The sequence below is a fragment of the Pleurodeles waltl genome, chromosome 1_2 (assembly GCF_031143425.1).
Source record: "Pleurodeles waltl isolate 20211129_DDA chromosome 1_2, aPleWal1.hap1.20221129, whole genome shotgun sequence".
Lineage (NCBI taxonomy): Eukaryota > Metazoa > Chordata > Amphibia > Caudata > Salamandridae > Pleurodeles > Pleurodeles waltl.
In genome coordinates, this window is record NC_090437.1 from 138,977,977 (window position 1) to 138,992,976 (window position 15,000).

A 15,000-nucleotide genomic window follows, 5' to 3' on the forward strand; every position below is an offset into this window, starting at 1 on the left:
CAATTAATCATTAAAGACCACACCATGACACCTTCCAGATTGATTATGTAATTTCCTTTCTAAGTCCGCCCCTAGTCACGGAGTGCTAGTGCTTACAGTTCCAAGACAATCTAGGTACCAGACCATTTTATTATTCTTGGCTCAGTTTTCCTGGAGGCTGTAGTCTTTGTACAGGGTGAATTTGAGGAACCTGGTATTGGGTCAGATTTGTAATTTGAATTTGTTAAGGTTCATGTCTTTGAGACCCTGACGTGTAGGTCATATTTTGAACATTAGAACCAAAGCCATGAAATCATATAATGCATGTAGTATGGATGTTCTTGATACTGGAGTGGTTGACAGAAAAATATAGCTAGGAAAAATGCTTATCTAAGAAGATTTCTTTGATTTCTGAATCTATATCTGAGAGTCCAGACAGGAGCCCGTTGATGATGTTTACTAGGTGTAGAAAGTTATGCACACAAAATAGTAAATTATATTGTTGAAAAAAATGTATCGGACAACTTTAGGATGTTTGGCTTGTAAAGGTTATCCTACCTTTATCTTAGCGGAGTACCTTGTCCAATAGCATGCGAGTTTCTAATGCCTTTCAGGTGTGAATCTACACGTAAGCACTGAAAATAAAGTTTAATGCATAAGAGATTGTGACTGAAGAAGAAACACATTTAACTTGAAAGTAAAACCATTTAATCTAACATGCCAGTCAGTCAGTCAAAGAACTTTATTCGTCAGTTGCCTTAAAAGTATAAATTAAGATCAAAATTCCAAAAGTACAAACAGAAAAAGTGAAACACATCTTACATATGTTACCAAAGAAAAGGATAACAGAATAATCTTATCCAAATTCCTCTTTCACAAAAATCCCAATATTCTTGTCAAAATGATTACTAGTTTCATGCAATATAGTACTAAAAAAGAAAAAACTGTTTACATACCTTAAAATATATAAAAAGGTAAAATGTACTTCCTCTGAAATAAAAGCTATACTAAACCACCTATATAAGGTATACAATTTTAGGCATAAAAAATGGATTTAAAAATCAGCATGAAATAAAAATTAATAAATTACAGGATATTAATACCGATTCCTAATAGCAAAAGCTGATCTAATAAAATTTAAAACCTGATAAAAAAAATTGTCATTTGGTAATTTCTGAAAATATATCAAAGCTTCCTTATAATGGATTGGTCTTAGAGTGCGTAAAATGGGCAAGATAAAAGTATTTCTAGGGGAGGCATAAAGAGAGCAAAAGAGAAAAAAATGAGAAGTGCTTTGTTTTGATCTGGCATTGCAAGGGCAGGGTGGTAGATCTTTTTGCCAAATACACTGCTTAGGAAAGGCCACCTTAAAATGAATCAAATTTAGTCTGAAGAAAATTAAAAGAGAATATATTTTTGGGCATGCAAACCAGGTCAAATAAGGTTCAATATGTAAGGCCGTAACAATCTGAATATAGGAATTTAAAGATTTCAAGTTGAAACAGCTATGGAGTCTTATGTGCAAAGTATGCTCAGAGTGATGTGCTTTCAACAGGGGCTTTGCAGATTTGGTTAGCATTTGCGGGTCTTCATACATATACCTAAGCCCCAACTTGTCAAAAGATGATTGCAGGTATGAAAGCCAGGGAATCCTGTGAGAGTTAGCCAACTGTGTGCATTCAGTAATACATTCCTGCCGCTGGGTTTGTCCAACATTTAATCCACAGCAGAAGGGGGGCAATAGAAACCGTGTCCTCTAAAAAGCATTGGCCCACTTTCTCATGGATAATGATGTTTGCTATACACTTAGGTACCATCAATAGTCTGCGCATAAATTTATTCTCAGTACATTGGAGAGTGGGAATTTTAATGTAGCCCCAGACTCCGGCCCCATATAGGGCTGCTGAGACACACTTGGATTATATAGTGTCATAATCTGAGAAGACGGACTGTGACCCAGTTTACGGGTAAAACAAAGAATCTCTTCAGTATTCCTTGACATTTGCCGAGTCTTAAATTTAAGGTGAGTGTTCCAGAGCATAGAAGAACTTATATGCATACCTAGATAACAGAAGTCCCTCACCTTATTTATGATATTGCCCCGCATGGTAAAAGTTTTAGATTTTGTATTTCGGGGACCACATGTCATAACAAACGTCTTTGAATAATTAACTTTTAAATCTAAGTCCAACATGAAATCCAGAAAAAGATCCAGCAGGCCTTGTAAACCATTAGCAGTGCGTGCAATAAGTACAGTGTCGTCTGCATATAGTAAGACTGGGAGCAATCTCTGGCCCATCTTTGGCACATCCTTCCCGTATTTTGTCAAAAAATCATAAAGCCCATTAATATATATCAAAAAAAGAAAGGGGGCCAGGATACATCCCTGTCGCATTCCCCTAAAAGAGGGGATGGGAGCAGTTCTCTGTCCCGATGGGCCATACTGAACAGACACCTTTAGATCCATATGAAGGCACTTTATGAGATCCAATAGAGTCACATCGCATCCCAGAGTTTCAATGATTTGCCACAACTTCTTCCTGTTTACCAAATCAAAGGTGCTAGATAGATCAATAAAAGCCATATGAATTGGCTCCCTTTTGGCAATAAAATATTTGTTAAGAATGAGATGCAGGTATAATACTTGCTCAACTGTGCCCAAACCAGGTCGAAAACCAAATTGAATTGGAGACAAAATCTGTGTCTGTAGCACCTAATCCTCCAGGTGAGATAAAATCACGCTACCCAAAATCTTAGCTGTGGAATCAATCAAAGATATAGGTCTGTAGCAGGAAGGGTCTTGCCTATTGCCCTTTTTAAAAATAGGGATAATAATTGCCAGTTTCCAAGAAGGGGGAATATTAGTTTTAACAACATTCCTTAACACGTTTGTTACTAGAGGGCCCCAAAGATTGGGCATGGATTTAAAAATGTCAATAGGGACACCGTCAGGTCCGGGGGCCTTCCCTTGTTTTGAGCGATTTATAGCTCCAAGGATCTCTTGTAGGTCAAAATAAATATCTAAGGTATTTATAATGGGATCTATATTAGTCCGATTATTGATGTTTACCTCCCTGGTCTGGAGATCATTGTCTGGATCAAATACTTTCCTAAAGTGGTTCAACCACACTTCTTCAACAATAAAACAATCATCAACCTTAGTATTACTATCCATAAAATAGGAATGATTGACCACTTTCCAGAACTTTGAGGAATCCTTCAGGTTGGACGCAGCCTGGAGCTCTTCCCATGCCTTAGACCTTCTCTCCAATTTCCTTTTTTCCAAGGTGGCTTTATACTAGGCCCTGACAGATTTAATTAAATGACGGGAAGAAGAAACTGATTTAAGGTTATCTTTTAGTTTTTTGTGAGCAATAGAACATGCGGAGTCTAACCATTTATGGCCGGGCAGGCCCATAGTAGGCCTGTCCACCACCAGGGCATGCGAAATGGCATTACTTAGAATTTCAAATTCTTGAATAATATGTTCATGATCAAGCTGCTGTGATAAACATATATTAATGGAGTCAAACCTAGATCTTATGATTTCTTGATTAAAAATCGTTGGGTTTATTTAATCCCATTTCAGATGTAAACCAGAGTTTACGTGAAAAGTTGTATTTCTTCTCAAACCCTGATCCCTGGGTACCTGGTCTATAGTTAAGTCTAAGTTAATACACAGAGGGTTATGGTCACTGACACAATGGGGGATTATTTTAAAATCACGGAATAAATGATAATCTGAGGAGCCGATAAGAATAAAATCAATGATGCTCCCCTTCACATTCCCTGTAAACGTTGGAACGTTTAGGGATTCTAGTGCCATTTTCTCCCTAACATGAACCAGATCAAAATTACATAAGAAGGAGTTCCGAGCTTCTCCTTCGGGTGAGTGGGTAAAATGAATTAACAATTCTCTACCTTCAGTGGGAATAGCACACAGTTCTGGGCTTTCCTGACAGCATAGGGAGGTATTAAAATCGCCGACCCATAAGACTACTAAATCTTCATCCTGCAGTTTAATAGAGGAATCAATGAAATCCACAGCGTCCTCTAGCGTTCCATTAAGGAGCCCGCATGGGACATTATTATACATTTTTTATATCAGAATACCTTTACACACCTAATAGATGATAGAACAATCATAAAATCACAAGAGGAGCAAATTAAGGAAGCCTTCAGAGATGGTAGACGTAAAGATATGAACATTAAAAGACCTCCACGTACTCTTCCCATTGTAGAAGTTTCCTGCCGGCCGGTAGAGAGTTGTGTACCCATCCAAAAAGAACTTATCCTGAGACCAAGTTTCCTGTGTACAAATTATGTCAAAGGATGATATAAAACTCACCCAGTCCGGATTGTTTATTTTAGATCGGATCCCCGCAATATTCCAGCTAATCAGGGATAGAGGCTTTGATCCTGATTGAGGTACTAATCCATCAATATTGTTTAAATGGATGCTGTCTGAAATCCTCTCCCTTACTCCCTGAACTAATTAGTCATGGTCATCATCAGTCGATAATCTCAACGGATTCTTGTGGTCCGGACTAGTGATAACCTTAAGTCAATCATTTTCGTCAAGAGAATTAAAGGACAGAGGACAGTTGTTAGTGGGAGCGTTTGCAAGCGCGTATGGCCTAACTGGAGCTAAGCTGTAATAGCTAGGGACAACACTGGTACATTGAGGAAAAAGAGAATGGTCGTAAAAATGACTTAACAAATGGACTTGTATCCCTTTGTCTGGGAAATAAGAACAATCTAGGTTTGCCAAGAGGAGATCAACTGAACACCGGTAAGCAAAATCTATTATGACACAGTCTCTGTCGTCCCTATTTCTTCGATGGCCCACCTGCCTCACTCTATGTGCCATAAGGATCTTGTTATTCGGATGATATTTAGCCTTAAATTTAGATTTCAACCAATAAACAGACTTCCTAATCAAAGCTTGGGTGTCTTCTTTTTTGTTATTGTCTAGGGGCGGTACATTTGATAACACCAGAACATGTGGAATACAGTCAGGAGGTAGATGCAAGACACCTGCTTGATTAATAGGGTTATTAAAAGGTGGACTATTTAGGCCAGGTAGAGTCGCTTCTTTAGAAGTTGCTTGTGGCAGACTGGACACGGCACTACCTAGACCAGGTATAGCCGAAGGTCTGGCCATAGTTGGACCAGCATCGTGGGATGTCAGAATGGGTAGTTGATTTACCTTTGTTGCCACATCCCAACTCAGTGCCATTTCCTTGCTCAGTACTCCTGGATTTGGTGACTGGGCAAGGGTACTGAGGATGCTATCATAAAAACAATCTAGTTTTTTCGTAATCATGATAGTAAGTTTCTCCTCTAGAGTAGTACAAAACGATTTAAGTATGGAGTCTATTACATCAAAAGGAATGCTATGAGCATCATAACTCTTAAGATGCTCGTTTGGAGAAACCAAAACAGATGGTTCATTGGGACTGATTGCTGGTGTGATATGTAAGCACTTTTTCGAGCCTGACACCTTTGTTATATTCCTGATCTTTTTGCCTGCCCTCCTCTTCTTCAGGGGAGGAGAAAGTGCTGGGGAGAATTCCAGGGACGAATTAACACTATGAACCGAAGGTTTAGATAGAAGTGGTGGGGGCATATTACATTCAGCAGATTTTGTTATAATGATAGGCAAAGCCAATGGAAGTAACCCATCCTTTGAATTAGTAGTGATATAGACAATGGGTTCCAATGGGGGCTGCTGAGCAGTGTTTCGAACAGCCCCAATTCTTTCTTCAACTTGCTCTAGTTTGGATTCAATAGCCCCAATAACAGAAGATAAACAGCTGGTAATAGAAGGCTGACATGAAGAGCTGGGCCCACCTTCCCCCTTTTGCAGATTAATCTTTCTCTTCCCCATTTTGGATATCGATCTCCCGCAAACTCCTTACTGACTTCTGAAAGAGTTTACCACCAGGCGAGATAAGAAACGTGAGATGGGGGGCCCAGCCCAGCCTATTCCAGTCGATGATGGGCGAAGGACGGGACCGCCCTTGGCACGGGCTTCGCTCGGTCGCCGCCCACGCGCGTCCCGCGAGGCGGGAGCGCGAGGATGAGTTTAAAGGGCTCCTGCCCTGCTCACAGCCATCGCCTCCGCCCACAAGCGCGTCCCATGCGTTAATATTGCCCCTATCAACAATCTGGAAACATCCCCAGGGCAGTTTTGTTTCTCTTTACAAAGCACTAATACCAGCATTAACTGTAGGCAAGTATTTTACCCTTCATTCATTTTATACCCGAGAATCATCAGTGGTTACCCATCTCCTCATTTGTGGAGTGAGGGCTGTGTATTGATGTCTCCTAATTGACTTGCAACTGTTTTGCCCTCCTTTGCTTATGTTTCGTCAGAAAACAATCAGAAAACCGATTTCTATCGAGTTTCTCTGAATTCTTACAAAATGAAGAATTGTGAGACATCCAACATGTGTATCACAGCATTTATGATTACAATGTGGGAGTCATAGATGAGCTATTCATTGATATCACTTCTGCCATGCCGGTTAAAGAGAACATCGCTTATCATGTGAGTAGCTTCAGAGTTTCCTACCCTAGGCTGTACACCGCACTTTTAGCTCTGTTCCTGTTGGATGTTCATTCCCTTCCTGTGGGTGATCCTTGGAGTTCCCTGCCCCTGTTCAGCTGGCACCCACTGCCTCCCAGTTCCAACCTTGAGGCTGCTTCTTTGGAGTTTCCTGACCATTTTGGTTTATTTTGTTACAATTCCCCGTTCCATCTAACCTCCCTGTCCCTTCATCTTCTCTTTTTGCCCTTTCTCCAGCTACCTTGTGCTACTGCTCAGCTGGATAGAGGTTCCTTGACAGAATTATCCACTTTATGTGTTGAGCATGCTCCAAGAATTCATGGACGGATTTATGCACACAACAGACTGTCAGAATAAGTTGAAGTTTGTGCTTCTGCTCGTACAACGATTCCTTGGGTTCAGTTATGTAACATTTTGCCTCTCTTTTCTGTTATTGATGATGTTACTTAGGTTCACCTGCTGTTGTTGTTATTTATCTTCTAATAACATTGCATCTAGCATTCATATTATTTTTCTTTACTTACAACAATAGGAACAATAATTTTCTGCTGTTCCTTTAGTTACTTTCTAATTAATCGTGTTTTGAATTTCCTTTATAATCTCAAGAGCAATAATTATGTAAGTATATATAAAAAACCATGTAAAACATCAAGGGGGTCATTCTGACTCCCGCCGGCTGCGGTAAACGCGGTGCCGGCGGGAGCCGCCAGAATACCGCTGCACGGTCAGAAGACCGCCGCGGTTATTCTGTGTTTCTCGCTGGGCGGGCGGGCGACCGCCAGAAGGCCGCCCGCCCGCCCAGCGGGAAACCCCTTTCCACGAGGATGCCGGCTCCGAATGGAGCTGGCGGAGTGGAAAGGGTGCGACGGGTGCAGTTGCACCCGTCGCGAATTTCAGTGTCTGCTATGCAGACACTGAAATTCCCAGTGGGGCCCTGTTACGGGGGCCCCTGCAGTGCCCATGCCATTGACATGGGCACTGCAGGGGCCCCCAGGGGCCCCACGACACCCCATACCGCCATCCTGTTCCTGGCGGCCAAAACCGCCAGGAACAGGATGGCGGTATGGGGGTCGGAATTGCTGCGCCGCCATGGAGGATTCCCATGGGCAGCGGAAAACCGGCGGTACACCGCCGGTTTTCCGTTTCTGACCGCGGCTGTACCGCCGCGGTCAGAATGCCCAAGGGAGCATCGCCAGCCTGTTGGCGGTGCTCCCGCTGTCCCCGGCCCTGGCGGTGAATGACCGCCAGGGTCGGAATCAGCCCCCAAGTATGTTCACTTTTATTTTCACTGTTTTCATTTTCTAGATCACTACTCTACCTCTGGATATCAGTGCCCTGTACAGTGTAACAAAAACAGGGAACTTGTGGTCTCAAATTACATTAAAACAGTAGTATTGCACCAAAAGAGAAACCATATACAGAGTTAATATCTAGCAACATATAGTCTGAGTGGTTCAGAGGAAAAATAGTTGATAAGAGGTGAGTAAGTAAACCAGTGGCGGCTTCTCCACTGTGGTAGAGCAGTGTTGCCCCCCATCCGCCAGTAACAGGAGCTGCAAAATTTGAAAATTAAAACAATAATAGGACTTGTTTATTATTGTTTTATTTTTCTCCAAGGCGTCAAGTCTAGGGGGCGGGGCCATGGGGATGACAGGCACAGCGGGAGAGTGGTAGGTGCATTGTTGCCAGTGCGCATGTGGGTTTGGCTTGGCGTCTCAGGATGGCCAAACTGACATGTGCACTGTCTCTAACGTGAGTTGTGTTGCAAGGTTGGAGACAGCAGGCACAGGCTCCCAGTGTGTCTGGGAGCACACATCTAGGTCTCTCAGGCCAATCCTGATGGTGCCAGCAGCATGACAGCAGCGTTAAGATTGGATGCAGGGCAGGCTGGGAGCCTGTGCCTTCAGTGGAGCCAGAAGAGCAGTGATGTGGCGGGTATTCAGGTATGTTATATATATATATATATATATACTGTATATATATATATATATATATATATATATATATATATATATATATATATATATTTTAAATGTCCCCATCACCCCCCCAACACAGCCAGTTTTGCCCTGACAACTGCAACTGCAATTGCCCCAATAGAAGTAAACCAGCGTTGAGTGGAAGGCTACATAAAATGAATGAAAATAGGGGGTACAGGGTAGAAGGTAAAGAGTTATGTAAAAAAATATTGGAGAGAAGATATGAGATGGAAGAGACCGAAGCAGAGTGTAAGGTTCAAGGTAAATGATTTCAGGATCCAGTCAATTCAGATAAGGTTTTCAGTTACTTCTGGAAAATTAGGAGCCACTTAAATGTTTCTGAAAAGGAGTTCCAAGGGGGTGGTCCAGTGCTAGAGAAGGACTGGGAATAGGCAGAGTCAGTTTTCAGGGGTTTGATTTCCAGTCTTCAAATGACTGCTTTTTAGATGCTTGTTTCCTCCTGAGATTTGTTATGATCGATCCTAGGTAGTTTGGCTGTGTAGAGTGATTGGCCTTGTATGTTAAGTAGGCTGATTTGAGTTTGATTCTGACCTCAATGGGGAGCCAGTGAAGTTTGCTTAGTATAGACGTAATATGGTTGTCTTTCACATGCCTTAAGTTAGGTGAGAGTCTGAATGGATAAGAGGGGTCAGAGAGGAGAGTGTAAGCTTGAGAACTATGATGAGAATAGCAATCCCCAAGTTAATTCATGAAATGACCAGGACTCAGAGAAGGGAAAGATTTTGAGTATTTTAGGGAGACTGATGTCAATCTGGCCTCTTTGGCTCTATATTTGATTTGTGAGTTCATTGATACGGAGCGATAAGAGGGGATTGAAACCATCATATTATAGTTCCTTTAGCTATTCAAAGTTTCATTTGTGGTTGTGTGTTTCTGTATGAGGATCAATTCAGTTTTTCAGGCTTGATTCTGAGTGAATTTGATGACATCCAGTCTTGCACTTTTACTAGCTACATTTCCAGGGTGTGATTATCATGTGGAGAGTTTATTTCCAGCTAGATCTGGGTGTCATCATTAGACTTGTAGATCTTGTTACCATCTCCTCTAGTAGGTCCATCAAATGCTCAATGTAAAGGTTAAATAGCAAGCTGTGCGAATGACGCTTTGAAGGGCTACACAGGTGATACTGTTTGAGTTAGAAGTTACTGGGCCCATTCTGGACAGCTGTTTGCAGTTAGTGAGGAAGGGCATGAACCAAGTGAAAACCTTTCCATTGAAGCACATATGGGGTTTAAAATCTCAAGTAGCTGCTGGTGTTCAGCAGTGTTAAATTCAACCATAAGGGTTCCCTGAAAAAGAAACAAGGATCTAGGAGCGGGACAGGGGCAAAACACAAAATATGAAAACAATCACCTGCCTCCTAAATTTGGTTCCACACTCGTAGAATCCCTTAATTCTTGTATATAACAACGAGTCAAGCATGAATCATATAATCAACAGTGTAATAGAAAATATGTTTTAATTATAACATTTTATTTATCCATGATTACACCTCATAGCATTACATACTGTGTGCCTGTAGGACCTCAATCTCACACTCCCTCCCAGATACACCCATAAAACATCACATTCATACCATTCTCACATCAGACTCAAACACAATAAAATCCATAGACTGATATTACCAGGATAATTCTATTCAACCATCTCTCCCCTTTATGTTCTTACCTCTCCCAAATGTACAAAAGTTCATTTACATTTACAAGATGTATAGTTTTAATCAGCATAATCCGATTTTCTCTTTTTTCCAGTTTTAGACATTGCAAGAATCTAGTTTTCCAAGAATTTCTTTCAATCTACTTGTTGTATTTTAATCCATGAATTATAGGATAGAACATCACAGTCCATATAATTGGGGTCCACATAAAAGGGGAATATAAGGTCCAGCCCAATGTTGTGCCGGGGCGCGTTTCGGTGCCACATGCCCACCCGGTCACCCACCCGGTCACCCACCTTCTACAGGGCACGTGACCAATACAGTGTATCTTGGATCACAAGTTCCACATGAGAGATTGTGGTCCTATCTTCGATGGAATCTAGAAACAAAACATACCATATAACTGATTGCTTGACTTGGATGCTACCAAATTTTAGTCATTGTATCTCCAACATACAAAGCAAAACACCAAGTCAGTCACTGCTTTCTCATGAGATGTGTCCCAAAAGTCCACATGCACCCAACATAAACTGTGAATCCATCACACTTAAGACACAAAAACAAGACTAAAAAAGGACTAAGCGAAATAGGGTAAAGAACCGTGCAACATTAGCCAGATACATGAACTAAATATGATCCCCCAAACCGAATAATACAGAAGGCATAGATTCAAAAGAAAAGAGAGGGGCAGATAACGATCCAACTTTTTTGTTCTTCACAACCTAATGGTGTGTGTAGAAATGTTATCCTATTAGTTAATATTACCTCACAGCAGTAAAGCTGCATTCCTATTGTTGTAAAGAGGTCATTCCGGAAATTACAGGCCAGATTTGAAGTTTTATCAATGTCTATAACGCCCTATAATTCCAGCATGTCGTAGATTGTAGGTTCGAAGCCTCTTTATAATTCTGTTGGCAAGCGAACTTCCCAAAAATAAAAGAATAATAAAACAACATCAAACATTCTTCCCATCACTACGGTTAAACATATAGATATGAAGCCATTACCTGATGCCTAAAGAAATATCCAAAGCCCATCGGGAAACATTCAGCTAAGGTCAACATACATCACTGGCGGGGTATTTCAAGGGTTGTCATTGCGTGGCAGGATAAGTAAGTACAATCTTGGCTTTGGACATTACGTATTGACATATTTTGTGAATTGACAATGTCTATGATTTTTTATAATGGGCTTTAAGGGCTATGAAGATATATAGTTTAATTTGGGGAAGGGTGTCAAACCAGTTTTAAGGATTCATTTTATGTGTGGGTTTCTCCTTTGTACAGAGGGAGAGTTTCAGTGTATCATAGTTATTCCCCCTTCTCTGCATTTATCTCATTCTGTTCAGGTGTTGAAAAACCAGGTGATGCGAGGATGTCCATGGTGACTTCAGAGTGACTGTTTAGTGATGTTCCAATAAGGAACTAGGGGCCTTATTTATACTTTTGGTGCAAAACTGCACTAACGCAGTTTTGCACCAAAACGTTTTGCACTGGCTTGCACTATTGTTTAGCACCAGCTGGGCAGCATATTCATGGAATGGTGCAAGCCGGTGCAAAGGGTATGCTAGCTTAAAAAAAAATGACGTTAGGCAGGTTTGAGTCAAAATAAATGACTCTAACCAGATTAGCATCATGTTTTGACGCTAAGGGGCATATTTATACTCTGTTTGCACTGAATTAGTGTCATTTTTAGGGTCAAGCCTGCGTGGCATGCACTCGCGCATGTGTATCGCAGCAAGACGCTTTAGGTATTAGAAAAGGGCTCGGAGCCCTGTCAACGTCACGTCAGTGTTTTTCATTGGTTCGTGGGCTTGCCTATTAAAATCTGATTGCTTTCATTAGTCGAAGGTATGCATATGTCATGCCTTTTCCGTTGGCTAGCCCTCCTCGAGCGCATCGACCAAGTACAGAAAACATGCGAGGCTCGCTGTTTTCTGTCTGTCTCGTGGACTACTTTTTCTCTATTTTCCTAGCGCGATTTCACTTGGCATAAGTCGAGCGCTTTGCACATTTAACTGCACTTTTTTGGGCTACGTACATAAATGCACTTTTGCTGATAGGTGAAAAGTCGGGCTAGGAGTTTACAACGCTATCAGCTCTAACATGAGCAAACGCGAGACCCGTTGCATTGCAAATGCTTGTTTTTTACTGTAATTCAGTGCAAAACTAACTCCATATTTATACTTTGGTGCTAGACCCGTCTAGCACCAAATTTATGGAGTTAAAGTCTGTTTTTGGAAGTGGAAACCTACCTTGCCTGAATGAGATGCAAAGTAGGCGTTCCCGTGCAAAAATTACTCTATGGCCTTAACGTCATATTTAGGGGCATATTTATATTCTGTGGCATATTTATACTCTGTTTGCACCGAATTAGCATTATTGTTTTGACTCTAATTCGGTGCAAATCTAACTCCATATGCTCCCTCGTGTCTACTGGGCATTCCTGCTGCCCGATCACATTGCTATCGGGCAGCAGAACTGCTGAGAAAGACATCAAAGGAAAGGAAATACCTTTGCTTTCCTTTGATGTCTTTCTCGGCCCCTCCACGTGATCGGAGGAGAAATGCAAAAGCATTTCTCCTCCCATCAGTGCTGGAAGATGAGCTTCCAGCGCAGAGGGGCAGGCCTCTCATGAGGTCAGCGCGCAAGTGCACACTGACATCATCAAACGCCACAAGGGGTCAAGGGGGGCAGGGTGGAAGGGGAAGTAATTCTCCTTCCATCCCTGCCCAGGGAAGAGGGAGCGCTAGCACTTCCCTGAGGGCCCCTACCTGGACGTACCGGTTACATCCTGGGAAACCGAGCGGTGCTTCCCAGGACGGTAGAAAAAACAATCTAAGTACAAAAGAGGGAAAAATAAATGGCAGAAAAGTTATCTAGGCCCAGAAGAGGGAACATGAACAGCAGAAAATTAAGAGGCACAACGGGAGATGAAGCAGTGGAAGTGTCGGACTGGCAGCGCGAGGGAGAGCAGGGTACGGGACCCTTGTGTGGCGTGCATTAATTGGTATGCAGCTATTTAAAGCTTAGTTGGAGAGGCTGAATTCCTTTTATGGTGATTATAGTGTGTGTTTTTTGGTAGCATTTTGAGGTGATCTATTTTTCTGCCTCTTGGAGTTTGTCAGCGAGGAAGGACGATGTTGCCTGGTCATGATTGTACGCACATTATGACTTGCTGTGGAAAAAGTGGAGCTCTTTCAGGAAAAAAAATTAGACGGAGCTCCCGGGGGTAATTTTTCAGTTGTGAAGGTAATGGAGTTGGTTGAATGATAACGCTACTCTTGAGGATTGAGAGTTCACTTGTCCTAGAAACTATTTGAAACAGTGGAACTTGCGTTTCAAGTAACCTCGCTTTTATTTGAGAGCCTGTAGAAGAGGTCTTTAATACCAGACAGGTTAAAGGAATGTCTCTGAGGAGAATCGACCTCTTCACATCTCCATCTTATCTGAGTACATTTAGCTTATTATTTGCTTAATATTTTTTTTTAAATTTAATTTACATTAAAATTAGGTTATTTAATTAAATACAAATAACATATAAACAATGAAAATTATTTTAAGACTAGCAGCATTCATTTTGCAAGCATACACCAACTGCATACAAATTGAGTATCAAGGGCCAAGTTTACAAAGCTATGAAGGATGCTTATTAGGGATGGATAAGGCAACCAGAAAAGGTGCTGTGAAGACATAGATGTTTATATTCCCACAAACTACTATGACACAGTCAGATAAATGTGAATAATGGGGAGCGAGGCTTGGGCAGACTATGCAGCGCGGGAAGCGTGCAGGGGCAAGGCCTGAGCCAAGGGTGGTCCCATCCATGCAAGTCAGCGGCCAAAAGAGGCTGGGCTGTCCCTCTGACATCTGGCAAAATCCGAGTGCTAACTTCATATATTCCCTGTCAAATCATAGCTGGAGGGGGTTTTCTGACACCCTCCTAAAGCTGTAACTGTCTAGCGCTTGAGAAGTGCATTGGGTGGAAAACAGTTGCTGGATAAATTGGCAGGATAGGCAGTAAGAAGACATTGCAGAAGGGTGAAAAATCAGTAGGGTGCAGAGGGCCACCAAATTCAACTCTGGACTCCTTTCTAGCCCGAGCAGTTGGGGTAGTCTCAAAGGAGATAGATTTGGCAGAGAGACGCTTTTCTTTGGAAATGAGTGACTGGCAGCGAGCATCAGCCAATGATGAGGCTTATGAGCTTTCTAATAATAAAGATGGTTGGCCTGTGGTACATCAGGTAGAATTGCTTAAATCACCCCTGGCAGCAGTTGGAAATAATGTTGTGGAGGAACCCCCAAGAAAAGGCAAGGGGACTTTGTCTGACTCCCCTCCTGGCTCTAGTAGCTCTCCACTCAAGAGGAGAAGACCTCAGAAGAAACCTGGGAGAAAAGTCAAAGTTGCAGTTTCTGAAAATCTGAACTGCTCTGGCACCCCGGAAGGTGCTCATGCCAGTCAGTGTCAAGTCCCCAGCTTTGAGAATCTCTTGGTAAAATTGTTGGTTGAGGCATGCATGTTGCTGGTAAAGGAGAAATTGCAGTCCTTGGAAGCAGCACATTACCAGTTGTATTCGGGGGGTTGGGGGGGGGCAGTACAGCACCAAAAAAGTGTGGGGCTTTGGAACTTGAATGTTATGGCCCCATCCTGGAAAAGGATACCCCGCCAGATGAAAACCCAGCAATTCAGGAAAGTGTTATCCTACAGTCCCCGCACCATCCAAATACAGGCAACCTTGTAAACCACGTAAAGACGGCCCAGGAGAATTTGTGTAGAACTGCAGGGGAATCTAG

The 15,000-nt window shown here is 42.1% G+C and overlaps 1 protein-coding gene across 2 annotated transcripts in view; it reads right to left on the bottom strand.

Moving 5' to 3' along the window:
* The window catches only part of LOC138297861 (uncharacterized), a 1,048,787-nt gene that overhangs the window by 34,425 nt on the left and 999,362 nt on the right, over positions 1 to 15,000 (bottom strand). Inside the window, exon 13 of one of the 2 annotated variants that reach the window (XR_011204464.1) lies at positions 538 to 614. The exons of the other annotated variant lie outside the window; for it this stretch is intronic. The gene's annotated coding sequence lies outside the window, so the exon portion shown is untranslated. The remainder of the gene's footprint in view (positions 1 to 537; positions 615 to 15,000) is intronic. 2 annotated transcript variants of the gene reach the window in all.